Raw genomic sequence first — 22322 nt, forward strand, 5'->3', positions numbered from 1 at the left:
ACTGTTACTTATAAATGACTGAGTGACCGTAATGGTTTTCGTCTGAGTACACAAGATTGTATTTACTTATACCTTGGTTCACTTAGACTCCTCATCACTCCTTAGAGAACCTGGGCCATAAATACTCACATTTGGGAATTACCCGATCAAAACCGGCATGTGAAAACCACTTGGGATTTGACATGAGATCCACCTATGGTTGAACGCTCCGTCCATCACTCACCCGTATGTGAGCCTTGGGAAAACCCTGTGGAATCCCAGAGCCTCGGTTTCCTCCTTGGAAGTTTATATGATGGTTTATTTATAGCAAAATCGACCCCCAGGATTAGAGACAGTATATATGAAATATGCTCGATGTTATGAGTTTTATTTATGTTCTCAGAGATACCTGAATTGTAAGAGAATCCTGACAGCACGTGGGGAGAGGCCCACGCGAGCTACAGTCCCGTCTACGAATGCATCCCTAGCGTGCAAATGTGCACACAGCCGTGGGAAAGCGCTGCGTTCTCGTCCGAGCTCTTCCATAAACTTTCGAGGTGCCCCTTGTTCAGAAAGTTTACCTCTGTACACTTCATTAATTCAATCAACAGTCATTTTACGTGTTTATAGGTTTAGTCACCTCAAAAGAATCCATTGAGACCATGGATTTGAAAGTTCTTGAAAAGTGTAACATAGCTATGTTTTAAAACGATGTTTTATTTATTTTTATTTTTTTTAAGACGATGTTTTATTTATTTATTTGTTTATTTATTTATTTACTTATTTATAAACAGTGTGAGCTGGGGGAGGGGCGGAGACAGAGAGAATCTCAAGCAGGCTCCACGCTGTCAGCACAGAGCCTGATGCGGGGCTTAAACTCACGAATTGTGAGACCATGACCTGAACAGAGATTAAGAGTCAGACATCTAACCTGCTGAGCCACCCAGGCACCCCCCATGTTTGTATTGTTTTAAAGAAACTGTTTTTCAGTTGGAAATTAGACACTTTCCTGCTCCCGATCGCAACTCTCTTGTTAAAATCAGCGGAATCAATTTCGTTATCTCCAGTTCCGTCCCAATTCCATTATCTCAGCAACCAGCCTGTCCACACTTTGCTGGGAAAATGGTAACGGGTGTCCCTGGTGACATCCCTGTGAGCTCAGATAACGTCCTTTAGGTTGTCGTGTCAGGCGGTTGTTTGGAAAGTATATCATTTGTTTGGTCTCTGTGTTCCTTGCTCTTTGAGTCTGAATGTTCTAGCGAATGGGATGGCAGGCAAGGGCAAACCCTGGACATGTGTCAACCGTGTCTCATGCATAAACTATGTCTGGAGTGCGGTCTCTTTCCCTTAGCCTCAGTTTCCTTCTGTTCCAAGCTGTGCAGCCCATATACAATTAGAACTATGCCTGGAGTAACTTCTCCGGTGGGCATGGAGTGAGTTATGGCTACTGCTCTCCTCCTTTCTAACCAGGATCCCCACCAGAGCCTGAAGTCCTTAGAAGCAGGAGTTTCATTTGATTTATATTTTCATTTTTCTTAGTGCCAGACACACACAGTGCCTTATTCACAGTTGGCGTTAATTATATTTTGAAACTGAATTTTCTTCTACGATACCCCATGTTTTAAGATTAAGAATACTTTATCAAATTATAAAACATTCATATTTATTATAGAATTATTAACACACACAGATAAAAACTAGAAAAAACATCGAATTCCTCCGGTTAGCATCTGTTTTCACTTTTGTGTGTATTCTTAAGGGTGATTTTCCATTAACTTTTTTACATAGTGTATTAAAGAGATCATGACTTTGCTGATGATAAAAAATTATTTTAATTAATACTATGAATCAATATTTAGGATACTTTCAGTGTTTTAAAGTTTTTTTCTCAGTGTACTTGAGAATGTTGATTTTATTTATTAGAAATAGATTTAAACATTTTTAAAAAGTTTATTTATTTTGAGAGAGAAAGCAAGCACAAGCAGGGGAGAGGCAGAGAGAGAGAGAATGAGAGAGAGAGGAGAGACGGAGAGAGAATCCCAAGCAGACTCCTCCCTGACAGCACAGAGCCTGTCTCAGGGCTTGATCTCATGAACCATGAGATCATGACGTGAGCCAAAATCAGGAGTTGGACACTTGGGGTGCCTGGGTGGCTCAGTCGGTTAAGCGTCTGACTTTGGCTCAGGTCATGATCTCGTGGTCTGTGAGTTTGAGCCCTGCATCAGGCTCTGTGCTGACGGCTCAGAGCCTGGAGCCTGCTTTGGATTCTGTGTCTGCCCCCCACCTCTTTCTCCCCCTCCCCCATTCACACTCTGTCTCACTCTGTCTCTCAAAAATAAATAAATATTAAAAAAAAGATAAAAAAAAAAGAGTTAGACACTTAACCGACTGAGCCACCCGGGCGCCCCCTGGATTTAAATATTTTTGATCAGAGATTCCGTTCACGTTAAGAAAAACCCCAACCAACCAACCAAACAGCATGCAAGTTGTGCTTAATCGGGGCTCCTCCAGAGCAATGGTACAGGTTTTGCCTTGGGTAGCATCTGTTTTGACCCTTTTATCGCATGCCAGGATAAAAAAAAAATTGTATTTCTCTTTTACCGGAATAAATTTTCCATTTGATTTCTCATTAGGTTTATTTCGTTATGGTGGTGAAAACTTGAGAGGCTTAAGAAAACAGAAGGAATAATTTACCCAGTGATACATTAAAAAATGCAAAATAAAATTTAAGCCATGAATCCAGATGTTGAATTATTCCATCCTCTGTTAGACAGGTAATAACTCTCTGAAATGTACCAAAGAACATTTGGAATGCTCTGGCGGTGCATTTGGTGGTTTTGTTTCGGTTTTGCATTTTAGGATATTATATGAACACACAGATCGCTTCTGATTTAGAGGCATCAGGACAGGTTGCCATAGTGACAAGTTCCAGGTGCAGAGTGTGTAAGGGGATGAAATGATAATTGTGACATTTTTTTCTCAAAGGCTTCAAATATCAAGCATAAAGTGATTGATAAGTGTGCTATGCTATCAGTAAAAAAAAAAAGTGCCTTAAATTTGCTACTTTTTGGCATATGCACTCATCAATTTATAAAATGGTCTATGGCCCTTTAGAGATATGTTCTGTGTGTGTGTGTGTGTGTGTGTGTGTGTGTGTGTGTGTGTGTGTTTAAAGTTTATTTATTTATTTTGAGAGAGAAAGAGCACGAGTGGGGGAGGGGCAGAGAGAGAGAGGAAGACAGAGAATCCCAAGCAGGCTCCAGGCTGTCAGCACAGAGCCTAATGTGGGGCTTGAACTCATGACCGTGAGATCATGACCTGAGCTGAGATCAAGAGTCGGGCGCTTAGCAGACTGAACCACCCAGGCGTCCCCATTGTGTGTGTTTTATGACAATGTTATGTACGACGAGATGAGGGGCAGAGTCCTTTCAAATGCATGGTCCACACCGCGAAATTGTTGAGCATTCTGTGTTAAATGTGATGGGAAAACAGCAGGCTCTGTCTGCCTGTGGAGCATTTATGTTGTAGTCCTTTGGAAAAGTAAGAAAAAAAATGATATCAAACAACATCTGAATAGAACTTGTGTCTGTTAGTTACTAACTCTTTTCCTTGAGATATATGTAAACTTTGATATCTGTTATTATATATTAAACTGTATAGAAAATATGTATATCTGAGTGTCACCTCTTCTGATAAAATCTTAACGTCTATAAACAGAAACATCCAGCCGATGAGTGTCCACTGAGAATCTGCTATCCCGGCTCCGATCTGGGGATGAAGCGCTCAGAATCATTTTGTCTGGAGACAAATAACCTGTAGGGTCCTTGCCCTTGGCTGGGATTAGAGCACGTCTCTAAGTGGCAAGGCTCGTGTCTTCCGCACAACGAGGTGCTAACGTGTTCCGACAGGTTCATGGTGAGGATGATGCTGGCAGTGGAAGAAACAGGGCACTGGTGAGGGAAGTGGTGGGTGGTCAGGTGATGCCTGGCTGTGCAGGTGTGAGCGACTTTGTGGGGTGCCGGTGCGTTTTCCAGCCTGAGCCCCACTCTTGCCCTGTGGCTGGGGGCTGGCCCCTGCTTCTCCCGGAGCATGTGGTGTCACTTCTCATACTTCTGAGCTTACGTTGCTGGCCTGTTGTCCGTTTTTTTCCAATGCCGCGTCTTCGACCCGTTCACAAGTCACCTCTCCCAAGATGCGTTGGAATCGCCCAATCTGGTCATTTCTTAGTGTTTTCTGTTTTCGGCAACTATGCTGGCTATTTTATTTATTTGTTTAGCTGTTTATTTTGAGAGAGAGAGAGAGTGGGGGAGGGGCAGAGAGAAAGCATCCCAAGCAGGCTCCCCACTGTTGGTGCGAAACCCGATGTGGGGCTCGAACTCACAAACTGTGAGATCATGACCTCAGCAGAGACCAAGAGTTGGACGCTCAACCAACTGAGCTACCCAGGTGTGCTGTATGCTGGCTATTGAACCATTTTTTTTTTAACATCTATTTATTATTGAGAGACAGAGCGTGAGCAGGGGAGGGGCAGAGAGAGAGGGAGACACAGAGTCTGAAACCCGCTCCAGGCTCTGAGCTATCAGCACAGAGCCCGACGTGAGGCTCGAACTCACAAACCGTGAGATCATGACCTGAGCTGAAGTTGGCCACTTAACCAACAGAGCCACCCAGGCGCCCATGTTCAAAAAATTCTTAACTCAATGAGCCTGGGCGTTGTAGGACTAGAATTTGGCCTGAGAGACAGACAGGGAGAGACTTGGCCCTCTTGTCACTTCCCGTCTTCAGTGTTCATGTTGTTGAAAAATTGGAAGTTTCAGAACATGGTACGAATTTGGGTGGAGTCATAAGAAAATGGAAAAACAAAATAAACAGCGGGTGATTTTCATCCCATAGTTACAGAATAGGAGTTATGTATCATCGATAAATGTGTGCTTATTTTCTTAAAAAGAAAAGGAAAAGATTCATGTTCTATTTTGTTTTCCGGTTTTCTTGTCATTATGACTCCACCCCATCTCACGTTGTGCTTCAAACATTCATTGAGGATCAAGTGTCCAGGGAACTTGGCCACTTCCCCTTACAAGCTTGCTGCCCTACGTGGTTCCCGAGTTTGGGAAACAGTGGCCTTCATGCCAGACAAGGTCAGATAAGAAAAGTGAGTAGTTGACACGTTTCTAGCTATAAAATGAGTGACAAACAGGGAGGCCGTTTGAAAAGTAATTATAGTGATGGTTTATATCAACTGACACAAATCATATTTAAATGACTTAACATACTTAAAAATGCCAGGCACAGGGCGTGACGCATTTTCCGTCGCTTGCAGCTCCTGCTGGAATCGCCGGGTGAGGATCTTGCCACAGCCAGTGGATTCGCAAACCCGCGACAGCGCTTTGTTCTCGTTGTGTGTTATCGGTCAGTCCGTAGAGGGTTTTCATTTAATTAACGTTGCCAGAAATGCCAATAAAACCAGGGCATTTTTGATCTCACATTGTCTCTGACTCAGGTTTTTGTGACAAAATGAAAGCCAGCATTGATTCTTTAATTGATTTTTGAAATTCATTGCTTGCCCAGTATCTTTACCGTTTTTTTCTCTTTATTATCTTCATACCGTTTTGTCACTACAGCGAAGTCCTTTATTGCTTCTCTGAGAGACAAGGTTCATATTGATCAGCGCTAGAGTCTCGAAAGCTAAGTGTGAGTCATCGATAATGCTAAGTGGGATATGGCGAATTAAATATTAAGTAATGACATTTTTAGAGAATGACTTAGTTCTACAAAAATAAGGCTCGGGTTCCTCTATACGTAGGAGAATCATTTGGATTCGAGCACAAAGGGGAATTTTTCCTTTGAGATAGAGAAGATGCTTTATCTTCAACTCTATGTATATAACGCTCTTCATTAATAAGACAGGAGGTATTGAAGATGTGTTTTCATGTATTCTTCACTGAGACGCTCTTGTTGAATTGATGACAATTTTAGACACTGTGGTTAGGGACCTGGAGGAGAAGTTGAAATGGCTTCCTTCCTGTCTAGAGAAGGAGAAAGTGGAGGAGGACGGGCGGGTTAGAAGAGGCGTAAAGCCCCAGGGATCTAACGCGTAGCTCAGAGACTGTGGCCAGCGACGCGGTCTCGTTCACCCGAGAGGAGATCTTACGTGTTCTCGCCACACGCTCAAAGCAGGTGTCTCTGCGAGGTGATGTGCTCAGTAACTTGACCGTGGTCACCATTGCACAGTGGTACTCCTGAAAAACCATGGCGTTGTCCTACCTAAATGTCCACAATTGTTACTTGTCCGTCACACCTCCGCGAGGCTGGGAAAGGACACCAGCAGGTGCAGGCCAGTATCTTCCATGATGCCTTTCATCTCGGAAACGTCCACGCTCGGCTCCTGGGCTGAGGACCCTCCTGATCCCCTCGGGGCCTGCCTGTCCTTGCGCCTCTCCCAGCCCCGTGTGAGCGGTGGGCCCCCCCTCCCAGGAAGGTAGGGACAGGGCGACTTCCCCCAGCTGCTGTCTCTGGCAGGACCGCCCCAGGCATGGGTCTGACTGTGTCCCCAGCTCCCTCTGGCTCCCGGTGGGTCCCAGGGTATGTGTCCGTCACCCTTGTCACCATGCAGGGAAGGGAGGTCAAGTTCAAGGAGATGCTCAGGTATGTGTCCTGTTTCTCAGCAGCCGGTTCTCGGCTGTTCGCTTATTAGCGTGTTTTCTCATCCACCAGTCGCTGGCAATGCGAGCTGTTACAGAAAATTGATTTTCAGCAGATGGGCAGACCTTTTACTTGGAGACATCTCCTGGGACATCTCCTGGGACATAGACGAGAACAGCACCAGGACTTTGCTTGGGACAAACTCTTAATCAGCAGAGGTACCTCCTGTGGGGTGAGAGCAAGGAATTTAACAGAACTTTGTGCCCAACTTGTAATGCTTACATAGAAGAAATGGGCTGGGGAGAGGGTTTTCCTGCGTTAAGCGAGGTGGTCCCCTCGGCTGTGAGCCCAGCCCTGGAGCGAGGGCATCGCGGCCAGTTTCTCCCCTCTCTCCTGCTGGCCTCGGGAGGACGGCTTTTTATCAAAATGTGCACAAGCCACTGCAGTCGCAAAAGGAAAGCTTTTTGTTCATATTTACTTGGTTTTCCACATGAGTTATAGAGATGCTGTCTCTAACTTTTAACGTGTATAAATTATGTCTCATTATGAGAACTTAAGTGGTCAACTTACAGTGTGTGGGATGGTACCAAGCAACCTGGAGGTTAGGCTTGTGAAACACAGACGTGACATAGATATAATGTTCAGACACAGAAAGAGCATTTAAAATTCTCGTTTCTGCGAAAGCTTAATGAGAAACCTTAACTGACTGCCTCTACCGCACCCCAGGAAGGTACTTTTAGGTGAATGTGTTACTTAGTTACCCAAAATTGACAGCCGTCTTTTGGAGGAAAAAATATCTCCTCCCATGAGTATGTTGGAGAAAAGAAAATCAGAAGCAGGAAGAGGAAAGGAGCCGGAAAGCCCACGGGCACTTTGAATCGACAGTGACGTTGTTTGGGGGCCTTGTCTCTTGATTCCACACGTGTCCTGTGAACCCGGCAGCTTTTCCCCTAGAGAGAGCTGGGATGAGAAATAGTAGGTGCCTGTAACTCAGAGCCGAGGGCTGCTCTTGAGGTCACACGGAGACGCCGTCCGTGAGGCCGTGCGATGCTGAGTCAGTCAGGTCAAGGTGAGCTCTGGATTTATTCATCATCGTGGCTTGTCTACACTGGTACTGAGGGAGGAGAATCTGTGGCAATGCAAAAAAAAGTTCTACAGATAAAATTCACATTTTCTGCTTGTAAACAGAATGAGTGGGGGAAAGGCAGGCCTCTTTTTGGAACTTGTGATAAATCAAAAAAGGAAAGTTGTACCTCACGTCGAAATGCCGTAAGTTTCACAGATTGGTAAATATCGCGGGCACGGAATGCACATGAGTTTGAACAAACCATGTGTCTATTTGGGGCGGAGTGAAACGCTCCTAAAGGTCCTTCAGTTCCACCCTCTGAATCAGAAGCCCGTGTGAAATTCCCTCAACATTCTGTGTTGCCACCGACCCAACGTGTGTCCTGAAGCCCGAGCACCTGCACATGACCGGTAGGGCTGCGTCAGGCCAGCAGCTGGCTCCGTGCCCGGGCGGTCCGTCCCTGGAACATGCCGGGTCTCTGGGATCCTAACGTCCGAGCAGAAAGCACCCCTGGCAAAGATTCTTTCCCAGTCCTTTCATGTTACTGGGGAGTAAGTGGAAACATCTCTGCTTCTGTCAATGCCACGATTTGTGCTGATTTCCCCCCTTGCAGTACGCATGTCTAAAGTTGATTCCAGATATCCCAGGAGGGCGGGCTCTGCATTCAGAGCCCGTTGAGTTGCACAAGGCTCTTTGCCAAGTTCAGACACAGTGGGACGAGACTTTGTCATCCGACACGAATGGCTGCTCTCCTGTGTCCTGCAGGAAGGCTGCAGGCTGTGGAGACGAAGCCTGCTTTGTGGTCCACACAGTTTTGCTTGCTCTTCCTCAAGCCCTCGAAGGATCAGGGGGCCCACTTGCATCTTCTGGGTGACAGGGATCTAGTCGAGAGCTTCATCTGTACGTCCGAGGACTGAGTTTTCTCCTCCTTTCCAAGCGGACTGCTGTCATGGCAGCAGCATCTATCTCAGGCAACCCGTGTGTTTCTAGAAGGGGACCCCTCAGCGGCTTCTGGTAATTTTTGGAATTCTGGGATGGGGGTCAGGTGTGGCTCCTCTGGATGTGAGCAAGGTAGGGGTGGCCGTTGGGGCCTGGAGACACGTCTAGGACCGCCTCTTGGTCAGTATCTCGACGTTGCCTGTAGGTCAGACCACTGCTTCAAGCCCCAGAGGAAGAGACGTCCCCTTCTTTCCTAAATGAGCCCATCCCCCATCCTTCTCCCCAATCCCTCCACTTGCGAGGGCCGCCGCGCTACAATTTCTGTCTGCCTTGCCTGTGTCATTGATCTCTCCCTCGTCCGTGCGTGTCTGTCCTGCTCTCCAGTCAGCAGAGGTGTCTGCTTTGAGAGGTCGTCCTGGCCGTCGGGCACTGACCGACGTGGATCGCTCCGTGTGAAGTCTGCCGCGGCTGCTTCCGTGTTGGGCGTGCCACACTAATGGTCCACACGAAATCCTTCTGCTTTCTCCCTCTGGCTCCTTGGCGGCCCCTTGAAGCACGGCCGCCACCCTGGTCCCCCATAGCTGCCCATCTGTGATGGGTGGATTCGACGATCCTTTCTCACCTGCTCTATCCTTCGATTTTGATTTTGACCCTGCCCATCAACCCCTCGGTCATCAAAAGCCTCTGTTCCATTGCATGGCCTGACACTCTCCCGTCCTTATCAGCCTGTTGGCTTCTCCGTCTTGGCCCACCCTCGAGCGAGACCTCATGTTCTGTCGCTGTGGCCCTTCTCTCTGCTGCTCCCCTCGCAGGGAGTTTACCCTGATGGCCGAGATCATTTCAGTTGTGCTGACCTCCCCCCCCACCCCGTCCCCCTGCTGTTTCCAAATGCCATTTTGGCCCCTTGTCCTTAATGGAACCTTGGATGACCTCAATTCTTCTAGACCCTCAGAGCACATAGAATGTTGTGATTTTTCGCGAGCCTCTTCATTTCCACGTAGATGTCCCCTCAAATAAGACACGTCCTGAATGCCGCTCAGTTCCTTCGTGTCTCCGTCAATGGCACCTCTGTTCTTCCTTGAAGGGGCACCACTTGGCCAGTGCTCCTTTCTGATGCCCTGTTCCCCGAGTCTTCCCTCTGGCTCTGCTGCCTCAGTGCTGGTCGACGTGGGTCAACTCCTGGCTTCACACAGTTCCCCTGACTCTGTTTGCCTCTGCCCATGTCTTCTGGTTTAACTATGTCACTGCTCTTTCCAAAACCGTTATCGTCCTTACCCAAGTCTGACCACTTTTGTGAAACCACCTTTGACCCCTCCAACCTTTGGTAGTTTTTGAAATCCTGTATGACTTACTCCGTATGAACAAGGTTAGTATATGCGGTTATTAACATTATACCTTCATTATTTGCTGTCTCACTGGGCACGCACTTCCTATTTGTTCATTAGTCCCTCAGGAGGACCGTGAAGAGCACACCCTGCCTTCCCCCTAGCCCTCGGCAGTGAGTGGCGGAACCCAGGGCACATAGTAGGTGCTCAAAAGGTAACTGGTGGTTGGCTAACATTTCACATTTTCGGGAAATAGACCCTTGAAATGAGGATCGACATTTATTTTCTGTCTCTTCAGCTGAAATCTCTGCCCATCTTTCGAGAGGAGCCATCTGCCCCCTTTTCCTCCATCACACCTGACTTACTGAGGACCCCCGTCTAGTCTCTTGCGTGTGTTGTCCCCTATTTTGTTTCCTGGCTTCTGGTTTTTAAAAACTCCACCTTGAGGATGACAGCGAATCTGCGAGGGAGGGACTCAGCAGGAGCAGGTGCATTTTGTGGAAACATTTTCTTATCTTGCCTGTTCTTGATTCTTCTAAGAGATCGTAGTGATTTTGTTATCATTAACATTTACTGAAATCCTGCCATTTCCCCAGTGAATAATGTTTTTAAAAATTTCACCCATTCCCCCTCCCCCCCACCTCCCCTCTGGTAACCATCTGTTTGTTCTCCATACTTAAGAGTCTGTTTTTTGGTTTGTCTCTCTTTTCCCCCTTTGTTCATTTGTTTTGCTTCTTAAATTCCGCATGTGAGTGAAATCATACGGTATCTGTCTTTCTCTGACTGGCCTATTTCACTTAGCGATATATTCTCTACCTCCATCCATGTTGTTTCAAGATTTCGTTCTTTTTTATGGTTGAATAATATTCCACTGTATATATTATACCACTTCTTTATTCATCAATCAATGGACACTCGGGCTGTTTCCATAATTTGGCTATTGTAGATAATGCTGCAGTACACGTAGAGGTGCAGGTATCCCTTTGAATGTGTTTTTGTATTTTGGGGATAAATGTCCAGTAGTACAATTGCTGGGTCGTAGGGTAGTTCTATTTTTAACTTTTTGAGGAGCCGCCATACTGTTTTCCAGAGTGGCTACTCCAGTTTGCATTCCCACCAACAGTGCACGAAGGTTCCTTTTTCCCCTACATCCTCACAATATTTGTTGTTTCTTGTGTTGCTGACTTTAGCCATTCTAACAGGTGTGAGGTGGCATCTCAGTGTGGTTTTGATTTGTATTTCCCCGACGATCAGTGATGTTGAACATCTTTTCATGTGTCTGTTGGCCATTTATAAGTCTTCTTTGGAGGAATGTCTGTTCGTGTCTTTTGCCCATTTTTAATTGGATTATTTGTTTTTTGAGTGTTGAGTTGTATCAGTTTTTTTTTTTTAATATATTTTGGATACTAACTCTTTATCAGATATGCCATCTGCAAATATCTTCTCCCATTCAGTAGGTTGTCATTTAGTTTTGTTGATTGTTTCCTTCACTTTGCAAAAGATTTTATTTTGATGTAGTCCCAGGAGTTTATTTTTGCTTTAGTTTCCCTTGCCTCAGGAGACATACCTAGAAAAAAGCTGCTGCGGCCGAGGGCAGAGAGATTACTACCTGTGCTCTCTTCTAGGATTTTTATGGTTTCAGGACTCACATTTTGGTCTTTAACCCATTTTGAGTGTATTTTCATGTAGGTGAAAGAAAGTGGTCCAGTTTCATTCTTTTGCATGTTGCCGTGCAGCTTTCCCAGCACCATTTGTTGAAGAGACTGTCTTTTTCCCATTGTATAGTCCTGTGTCCTATGGTTGAAATTTAATTAACTATATAATTGTGGGATTGTTTCTGAGCTCTCTATCTAACTCACATATACGATCTGTTCTGAGCATCTATGTGTCTATTTTTGTTCCAGTGCCATACATTAAATCTATAGATTGCTTTGGGTAGTATAGACATTCTAATAATATTTGTTCTTCTAACCCCTGAGTGTGGAATATCTTTCCATCTGTGTCATCGTCAACACCTCTCATCAGTGTTTTATAGTTGTCAGGGTACAGGCCTTTCACCTCTTTAGTTAGGTTTATTCCTAGGTGTTTTATTATTTTTTGGTGCCGTTGTAAGTGGGATTGTTTTCTTAATTTCTCATTCTGCTGCTTCATTGTTAGCGTGTAGAAATGCAGTGGACTTCTGTACATTGATTTGTGTGTCCTGCGGCCTTACGTTTTTTCTTATCTTGCTCACACTCGATTTTTCCAAGAGGCCATCGTTAATACCTTATCATCACTATTTACCAAAATCCTGCCGTGTTCCCAGGAAATAATTTTGGTATCAAATGTAAGTATTTGGTTTAAAAACTCTCCTTTCCTTCATCCCAGAGAAGAGGAGGAACGCACACGATGTGCGAGGGCGATTCATTGTTACGACGGACATTTAAAAAACAGCCTAATTTCAGAGTGCTTTTCTACCTGGGCTGAAATTCCAGCTGAAGAGCCCTTTCTGGTGAGATTTTCATGGTGTTACCTTTTACCCCCACTTCTGGTCTCTTAGGGAATTTTATTGAATTATTCGTGACGTTTTCTTTCTGGGTCTATTTGAAGAAGACTGGATTGTTATTCAAAACTTGGAAATAGGAACTGAAGTGGGGATCAAAGCAATCACTGACATGTGTCGAGTTAACATTTTTTTCCTTGTCAATACTATGGATGACAATCAAGGCAAGTCACCTCGCCTACGTGAGATGTCCCTACTCCAACCCCACAAAGTCACAGGCAGAGCTGATGATTAGCGATGTATCCTTTATTCTTTCTGCTTAGTCTCCAGAAGGCATTTTGGGCAGGAGAGAGTGGAAGTTACAGGTGGGTTAAGCCAGAAAAGGCACGCACCGGGTCAGAGTAACGCAGGGGCCGCGGAGCGGTGTGACGCGTGTGCTCCTAGAGACCCTGACGAGTGGCGAAGAGTGAATGTGTCCTTTTGGGTTTGTGTTTCTAGCCCCGTGATTCTGTGAAATGTTTTATGTGTTTCTGTATTTTGTGTATTTATGATATTTTTAAAGGAAGTGACTAGGTTTTTGCAAATAAGTTTTTGTGTTGAATCTTAGAGACGGTATGAGGACTTACGAATTGCTTACCACACGCTTTCAGGGATGCTGCGGGCTGCACTGAACAGTTTTAGTGAGAACAGTGATCAAATGCAAATCTAGAAATATCTCACTTATCTCTCATTTTTAAGCCATGCTGAGTTTTGCAAAAGCGATTTTCCCTCTATGCGATGCCTCTGTAGTTAAGCCACAATTTCTTCATTTTGAAAATCCTGTCTCCTGATGAACCAGCCTTCATTTTGCACACGGCAAATCCCTTTGCTGTGTCGTTTGGTGTTTCCAGAGAGGAGCGAGCCCCCAGGCTTCTGTCTGTTCGCAAAGCGGCTCCCGCTGTGCTTTCTGGGGTCTCCTGTGAACTTTGTATGGTTTTCCCTGCCTTCTCTCTCTGTGGCAATAGAAGCTCCTCCTGTTGTCTGTTTGCTCGCTCCCGACCAGCTCGTGGGCAAGAGGCAGAGGGAAACTTGCTGGAATTGCACCAGTGGACTCCCAGGGGGGACACACTTTCCGCGGGCAGAGCACGTGAACTTGCACACGTGGCCTTGTGACGTCATATGACGTCAAGCGCTGTTTTGGGCATTCTAGATCTCAGGTCACGGGGGGCGTGCTCTGAGCCCCCGGATTCCCGTGTCCTCTGCTCCTTCTGCCGTTGTAAATGTGGCTGTGCGGACCCCTTCTCGCAGGCTCGGCTCACCAGCACCAGAGGTATTGTCCTGAGGTTCGTTTCCTCCGAGAGTGAATCTGTTTTTAGCGGTGTTGTTGAGGTATAGTTTACACCCACGGGGATCCGGGGGTTTTGACAAACGGACACAGTTAGCGGCGAGCAAGAGAGCGCGGCAGGCTTTCCACCCAGACGAAGGATCTCCATCCTTCCTCAACTTCCCCGCTTCCAGAATTGCGTCCTTAAATTTCCAGGTGTTCGGCCGCTCCGAGTGGCCACCTTCTGCCAACCCGGGCAGAAAAGCTGTGATTTTCTGCAGCCAGAAGCGGCAGACGCAGGGGACCGCCGCCCCCCCGTGGACAGAGAGTCGTTTTCCGTCTGTCCTGCCCTGGCTCTTCCAAGGACCCAGAGCTGCTTTTAATGACATAGTGATTTCTTTGGTTTTATGATTCCGATCGGCGGGAAGAATCACCCGAGTCTCCACGTCATACCGTTCTTCCTTTGTTGGGCCCATTTTCTCTCCTTTGTAGAGACTGAGGTGTAATTTATGTACAGTGACCCTCGCCTTTCCAGTGGGGTGTTCTAGGAGTTGGGGACACACGCAGTCATGTAACTGGCAACGTAGTCCAGTATGGGGGACATCAGCACCCCCGCTCCCGCTTGTCCCTCGGTCCCTCGTCGTCGACCACCTGTCCTTTCTCCCCTCCCACATGACTTGGCCACCACCCGTGGGTTTTCTGTCCTGAGGTCCTGCCTTTTGCACAGAGTCACAGAACAGAAGTGTGCGGTTTGTTCTCTTGGGAGTGTGTTTTCCACTTACCGTGATGTGTGTGGGATTTGTGGGGTGAACCGATTGGGCGGTGGCCGGCGGTCTGGGCTGTGAGGGGACTCACCTGAGGCAGAACAAGGGAGATAGAAGTTTGTTGAAACGTGCTATCAGGGAGCAGCATTGGGACTGCAAAGGGGAGGCTGTCTGCCAGGAGGCGGTGGTCGGGAGCGGGGGCTCTGGTGAAGGGGGGAAAGTGAGGAGGCTTGGGGACGTATGGAATGCTCCTTTCCTAGTACCCGGGCCTGGTTGTATGTAGCCCATTGGTCGGCTGGGACCTATGGCTGTTTCGAACTGGGTCGCCCGCTGAGCGTGTTGGCTTTCGGCCTGGCCGTCACCGTGGGCCCTTCTACTTTACTCAGGTCTCCACGGCTCAAGTCTGCCGCCTGAAAGCGGCCTCTGCGGGGCTCACCTGTCTTGCAGGTACCAACCAGCGGTCCCTCTTCGTTCAGTGGTATTCCATCCTACAGATGCAGCGTTGTGCGTTCGTCCATTCACCAGATCAAGGACATTGGGTTGTTCCCAGATTTTTGCAGTTTTAATTTTTTTTCAACGTTTTTTATTTATTTTTGGGACAGAGAGAGACAGAGCATGAACGGGGGAGGGTCAGAGAGAGAGGGAGACACAGAATCGGAAACAGGCTCCAGGCTCCGAGCCATCAGCCCAGAGCCTGACGCGGGACTCGAACTCACGGACCGCGAGATCGTGACCTGGCTGAAGTCGGACGCTTAACCGACTGCGCCACCCAGGCGCCCCCAGATTTTTGCAGTTTTAAAAAGAGCTGCTCTGGTCGTTGACGCACAGATGGGGTAAATCCCCGGGAGTGAGATTGCCGGGTCTTGGGGTAAGAGCATATTTAACTTTGCTAAATAAAGACCGACACAGTTTCCCTAAGCAGCTGCGCCACGTTGGCGTCCCACCTGTTCCTGATACATTTTTTTCTTTATGTATTTTAGATCTTTATTTATGTATGGTTAGATTGGATGTGTCATATGTGTGAAAGATCCTTGTGTCTGTTTTTGAGGTTATTAGTCTGCAGTTTTCTCGAGAAGGCTTTGTTTGGTTTGATATCAGGCTAAGGCAGGCCCCATAATGTGTCCCCCGGTGGCGCCTTCTCACGATCAGGCTGGGGTTTTAGAAAGAATGCCATAGAGGTGAAGTGGCCTCCTGGTATCATACTGGGGACACTCGTGTGATGTCCCCAATAATGGCAACCTTCATTCCTTAGTGGCCTAGTGTTTGTCAGATTCTCCTCTGTCAACTTACCATTCATCCCTTTCCTACTCTGTGGTGTTGGAAGTGAATTGCTAAGTCTCACCTCCAAAGGAAGTAAAGTGAATTCACCACCACCTCCAGGAGGCAAAGCTTAGTCTATGAATCTGTTCTTTGGAGTTCTCCCACAAGGAAAATTTGCTTCTTATCTCCGATTCGGTTATTTATTTATCCAAGCATTTATTCATACTGTGATGGATTCCTGTCTATTTATTTTCTGCTTCGGGCTGTAATCCAGTGTGGCATTATTTGTCGTTCTCATTGTTCCTGTTTTGGACCGTAATTCCTTCAGCCCGGCTCCCAGGTCCCTTTGACACGTTGCTTTGACGTGTTCTGTTTAAGAGCTTCCTTTTTTTCTGTTACTGCGAGTGCCTCCAGGCCCCTCTTGTTTTCCCTGCCCTTGCTGTGGAACCAGTCATGTGTCCAGGGAGCCTTGGCTGTGTGCCCTCAGGCCTGCCGCACCCACTCTGATCCAAGCCTGAAACCTTCTTACCCCTGTCTTCCTCCCACGCTCTGCCCCAGGGAAGCCAGCACTCAGGCCCCGTCTCTCCTTGGCGGAATCTGTCTGTCCTTCAGTTCTGGGCTAGTTGGTTTCCCCGTGATCCCAACTCTCTGATGACTTCTAGAAAATTGTAATTTCATACATTATCTCACTTTGTCTTGTTGTTGGGATAGGAGAGACTCTCTTTCCAGTTCTTCACATTCCAGAGAACAGCTGGCTCATTTTTGATATGGGACGTGTTGGGGAGGACGTGATTGGTGGTGAAAACCTTAGTGACCCACAGGAATCTGTGTATGAGCTGGGTCTGTGGGTCCCGGTGTCCAGCTTGGTCCCTGAACTACTGTTGAGTGAAGAATCCAACAGACTGGGGCTGGACCCTGAGGTCAGACGGGGGGAGATTTTCTCATCCGTGGTGATCCGTGGGCTTCATTTGTCTCCGTCTGGACTTGCAGGCAAGGCCAGAGTAAAGGTGCACCTGCCATTTCGTGGAAAGGTAGCTGGCCTTCCAGCACGGGCTGCCATGTTTTGGCAAATCATTGTCGAGTGCGCTGATATCTCCAGGGGACTAACCTTTTTTGCAAACTTCAGTTCCCAGGGTTTGGTTGTAGCTGAGTGTTCTGCTCCTGAGGACCTCTGTTTATAGCTCAGAGAGAAAAGTTTCAGCTAACACTGATGGTTTCTATTTCAGGAAGACAATTCACGAACGTCTTTTAAGAAAAGGTTTTCCTTAAGACACAGCACAAAGGAAAAAGGTATGTCACGTAGATGTGGAAGAAATCGCAATGTGTGTATTCTGTAGAAATTCGGCCATGGGTGCGGGTACTTGTATGATCCTGTTGTAAACGGCTAGTCAAATTTGTCTCTTGAAATATACTTAAAATATGCAGAAGATATTCGATAGGTCTTACTTCTTGCCCACCATTTCCTTCTGCCCCCCCCAAAACCCAATAACATCACCAAATTTTAAATTGTTTCCTAATTTTTTTCATAGCTGTTTATTTATAATCATAATTTTTTAGATTTGTGTTTTTGAAAGTAGTTTGATGTATATGACTTCCTGATGTAACATGCTAGCCATGGAGAGTGGGAAATGATATATTACTGTATGAAATGACATAATGCTTGGGAAATGCTTTGCAAAGTGTAAAAATCCTACGGACGTATTAACTACTTGTCTTTTCGTCATGTAAACTGGGTGTTTTCCAGATGAGGAAACCGAGGCATAGAGTGGGTAGGAGTCCTTTCCAAAAGGTCACGTGTCATTTCCTGTTTCTGAATTGTGATGTAGCAGGACTCCGACGGTGTGCCTTCTGGGATCTGAAGGTCTCGGATCTGTGGGCAGTTCATTCCACAGCCACGGATTGTGCCTCGGATCTTTATCAGTAACTACTGTGCTCTCTGGGTGTAATTTAGTCCCCAAAACAAACCACCTGCAGCCCTTTGTTCCTTTAAAGTGTGGCGATCCCAGTTCCTGAGACAGGAACGCCTTCTGAGGGTACCTCGCAGTAGGGATTACCTAGCACTGTCTGTTTCCCCCGTTCCTTCCGTGGACCCACGTGGAAGGACCCAAGCATCGCTCCCCCTGCAGGGAGACAGAGGGGTGTCGACTGCAGGGGAGGCCGGAGGGAGCTCTGCTGGCTCGTAGGGAGTAGGGGAGCCCAAACTCCCTGGTCCGGTGGGCCAGCTGTCACCATCCCATCTCACTGGCTGACTTCTCTTAGCATTACCCATTTTTAACATAAACTAGCTCTCACGAGAGCCTTGAAGGTTCAAGGTGTGGAGGTGGAGAGCACCGGGCTCGTGTTCGATAGAGCCACTATGGAACAGAGGGGGCGGTGTCTGGGGACCAGCAAGGCTGGACCGTAGGAGCGTCGGTGGTTTTCAGGCTCCGTGACGGTAGTGAGGTTCTTCGTGTCAGCTGACTTTCTATACGACTTCCCGTCTGTAGGCTGGGAGCAAAATCAGTGAGGGACACAGGCTGGCTTGGAACCCATTCTACCTTATTCTGTTTGGGGGTTCAATTTAAAATTTTCATTATAGGGCCGCCTGGGGGGCTCGGTCAGTTAGGCAACTGACTCCTGATTTCGGCTCAGATCATGACCTCACGGTTCGTGGGTTCCAGCCCCACGTGGGGCTCCGTGCTGACAGTGTGGAGCCTGATTTGGATTCTCTCTCTCCCTCTCTCTCTGCTGCTCCCCTGCTTGTGTGTGGGCCCTCTCTCTCAAAATAAACAAATAAACCTAAAAAATAAAGATTAATACATTTTCATTATAATTGTTTGTATTTCCACGATTGAAATCTCTCAACAACAATTCCTATTGGATGTCAGGAAAACAGAAACTCCCCTGAATGTTCAGGAATGGCTACCATTTGAGTTTCTATGGTTTTTGATAACTTAAGAGAAAAATCATATTGAGTATGATGAGTGCCAACAAGATAATGGGGGAATTTTGTTTTGTTTTGTTTGGAAGAGAAAATGGTTCTCTCCCAGATGCTAAAACTGGAAGGTGTAGCATCCACGAGGGCCCCAGATCGCCACCTGGTGACCAGAAGGGAACCCCCGGGGCGCCCCTCGTAAGTCAGGCCCAAGCGTCCCTTCGGGTGTGGAATATGGGTCTGAGCCACTGTGTCTCTTTTTGTTATTTGAATTAAAAAATTTTTTTAATGTTTATTTTTGAGAGAGAGAGAGAGAGGGAGGGAGAAAGAGGATGAGTGGGGGAGCAGAGAGAGAGGGAGACACAGAATCGGAAGCAGGCTCCAGGCCTGTCAGCACGGAGTCCGACGCCGGGCTTGAACCCATGAATCGTGAGATCGAAATCGGACCGAAATCGGACACTCAACCGCCTGAGCCGCCCAGGCACCCTTGTTATTTGCTGTTTATTTGAAGGATGCTCTTCAGGTGACAGTTCATGACAGGGAGAAGTCTCAGTGAGCAACACCTAACCTGTCTCCCGCTGCCAGCCCCTCCTGTGCCCTTCCCCTGCGGTCAAGGTCTTGAGTACTTTAAAAAAAACCCTATTAAGTGCTGCAGGCGTTTATTGAGCCTTAAGTATATGAAATGTATATTGAACCATCTGCTTTAACGGCGCTTTAAAATTATGCACAGATTCCAAAATACCTTCATAGACATTTCCTTTTCCTTTTTATTTTCATTTCAATCCCCTTGCCAGGTGACAATCCTCATTTCACAGAGAACAGAATGACTAGCTGTCTTGTCCTCGGTGACACAGGTGACAGAAGAAACAGCAGAAATTCAAGCAAACCCATTTCTCCTCCCTCTACCTCCCCCCTCCCCCCCACCCATAGCCGATGAGGCACCGTGCTGGGTGGGCCAGCTCCCCCAGGGAACTGGCTCTGGTCTGCGGTGGGTTTACCCCTGATGCCAGCCCCGGATCACCTGATGAGGTGGCTTTGAGTGATTTTTATGACCCCTCCAGTTTGTTTCCAAGTGACCAGGTTACCTTTGGGCTCCACTCAATAGATGTGTGGTTCAACAACAGCTTTAAGGTCTCTGGGCGGTTTTTCACCCGAGTACGTTACACAGGGCTGTTGGAGTTAATCAGCCAATCTGAGGCCACCAGAAATTGTGACTTATTTGGGAGAAGGCAATGAGCCCATTTCATACCTCACTGAAAAAATGTCACCTTCCCCACTGAGTGCTTGTGGCTGTTAGTGGCCGTCCGTCCTATCGACTCCCGTGCAAGCAGGTGCACGAAGTCTTGGACTTCTGGCCGGTTCTAACCCTTGCTCCCAGAACAGCGCCGTGCCTGCCTGCATTTTGTCAGAGTTTGCACGTTTCGTTTTTCTGGGGGAATGAGGCCGTCTGAAGTCCCTGAGTTTAATTCAAGGTGATAATAATCTCATTTGTTTTATCTCACTGGGAGTCATTTTGGGCTGTGTTCTGTTGCTGTTATCTTTGCTTGTTTTGAGAATTGGGAAGTAGAGGGATATTCAAAGTGAAGGAACAAAAGAATCCGAAAAAAAAGACCGGTGTCTTTCCACTGTGGTTTTTCAGCCTTGTTACTTTGCTTCAAAGTGCTCACAGCTCCAGGGGCAGTCAGGGAAAGAGCACAGCACCGCTCAGCGCCCGGGTGCCTGGCTCAGACACCTGCTCTCGCAGCCTCGGTGAGACGGGGCCCCTCGCCGGGCGCTCCCCCGTGTGCTGAAGTTCGGCAGGCACCGGGCGACGCGTGGCCAGGCCAGACTCTCACGCTCTCCGGAGGCTTCCTTGCGTGTCTTTTTTTTTTTCTTCCTATGATTTTAGTCAGTCTGGAAACTTAGGAATCATTTAAGATACAGTCGTAACTTATGGATTGTCATTCAAAGAGCCACTGGCGGTTGGTGGGGACGGTGGGACCAGCAGGCGGGAAGGGCCTCCCAAACCGCAGAGAGCACGTACCCCGGGACCGGCTTGCCTTTTGGATCGACACATTTTTGGTTCAAAAGTACACTGTGACTTTCTGGGCTTTTCTTAAACGTGGCCTAATTTCACAGCCTCCTTTGACTTGTGATGGTACCCTACCCTGCCCTGGAAAAATGAATCACGATGACTTATTTTTAAAGTTTCATTTCACTATCTTTGGGTAAAGCCAGGGGACTGACTTGCCTGAACCAGGCTGCTGTTTTATGACTTTGATCAGAGCGACCCCGCGCAGCCCTCACAGCCCTTCCCATCTCCCCACCCCTCAGTGGGTCCTTCCCCGCTTTTCTCTCTTCCTGTGGGTGGCCAGTGGAGAAGCCCTCTGCTCCAGGAGCTGTTGCCAGTTATCTACCCCATAGTGTGAAGTTCAGTGGCGCCCAGCTTCCTTTGTGCTTGGAGGCCATCTTAGAACGAGCTGACTCTTGGGAAGGGGGTGGGAAGGAAGTGACGGGGCTCTGACGGTAAGGCCGAGTAGGCCTGTGAGGCCAGCCCTGGTCTGTAGGGGAGGATGCTAACCAAGCAGAAAATGATTCCACTGAATACACATCTTATTTGACCAAGGATAAGGAAGACTGAGAGAGAAGCAAGCGGTTGGCTTGGTGTTTGGCCCCTGATTTGGGCTTCCCCGTTTACCCGTCGGCGCGTCTACGTGCTTCTGTGTGGTCTGAGATGTTTGGTAGGCAGCAACTCCACGAGTGCCATGTCTTTCCATTCTGTATGTTATGAGTGCTGTTGCTTGAGAGGTTTCATTTTTTGGCACATTCATTTAGTGATGTCCTGTGATCTTTTACGCAAGTATGAAATGACGCTTAGTTCCACAACATGGTGCACAGGGGACTGAGCACCAGGCATTCGGAGGTAACTCCGGACCTGCTGTGTCAACTCAGATTGGCCCCAGGGGCCCCAGAAAGAGGCGGGTGGAATTGGTTAAGAGGAGGTGCTCCCTTTCGGTTGGGTTTGAGTCGGGCTGAACTGTGAAATTGGAGTGTGGTTCGGCTCCTTCTGACGGCTCTTCTCGGCTGACGAGCGTGTGCAGAGAAGCCGCCCCATCCCTCCATGGTGCTGCCTGTGCTGAGGCTGCCTGGAGGGCCCGGGAGGGTGGCCGTGGGGACAGCTGCCATGGGGGACGAGAGCTCAGTGGTCCCTTGGGCTGTGCGGCGGGACTGACGCTCATTCACCGGGGGTTGCTTGAGTTTTGAACCCAGTCTTTGCCTTCAGACAGGACTAGGTCCAAGTAATCCTAGAGAAAAGTGTTCACTATACTTTTTTCTCCTTAGATGCTTTCCTTACCGCTAAACCTAAGTTGATTCTGAGAATCTAAGACCCCTCCTTCTTGGGCTAGCAGAACTCGATTCCCGTCTGGTATTTGGTCGACAGTCATTCTTAGGAGATACTGTGGTTTGGGTCCAGACCACTGCAATAAAGCAAATACTCCACTAAAGTGAATTCTGCAATACAGCAAGTCAGATGAAGGTTTTGGTTTCCTACTGTGTGTAAAAGTTACGTCTACACCACACTGGGGCCTCTTAAGCGTGCCGTGGCGTTATGTCTAAAAAAAAAACAGTATAGATACTTCAAGAAATACTTTATTGCTAAAAATGCTA

The 22322-nt window shown here is 47.5% G+C and overlaps 1 protein-coding gene across 6 annotated transcripts in view; it reads left to right on the forward strand.

The window, feature by feature from the left end:
• Positions 1 to 22322, forward strand: part of DCDC2C (doublecortin domain containing 2C) — a 110663-nt gene that overhangs the window by 53469 nt on the left and 34872 nt on the right. For 4 of the 6 annotated variants that reach the window (XR_014137383.1, XR_014137382.1, XR_014137380.1 and 1 more), the window contains one exon: positions 16987 to 17050. The exons of the other annotated variants lie outside the window; for them this stretch is intronic. The gene's annotated coding sequence lies outside the window, so the exon portion shown is untranslated. The remainder of the gene's footprint in view (positions 1 to 16986; positions 17051 to 22322) is intronic. 6 annotated transcript variants of the gene reach the window in all.

This window comes from Panthera onca, chromosome A3 (genome assembly GCF_046562875.1).
Source record: "Panthera onca isolate mPanOnc1 chromosome A3, mPanOnc1 haplotype 2, whole genome shotgun sequence".
Classification (NCBI taxonomy): Eukaryota; Metazoa; Chordata; class Mammalia; order Carnivora; family Felidae; genus Panthera; species Panthera onca.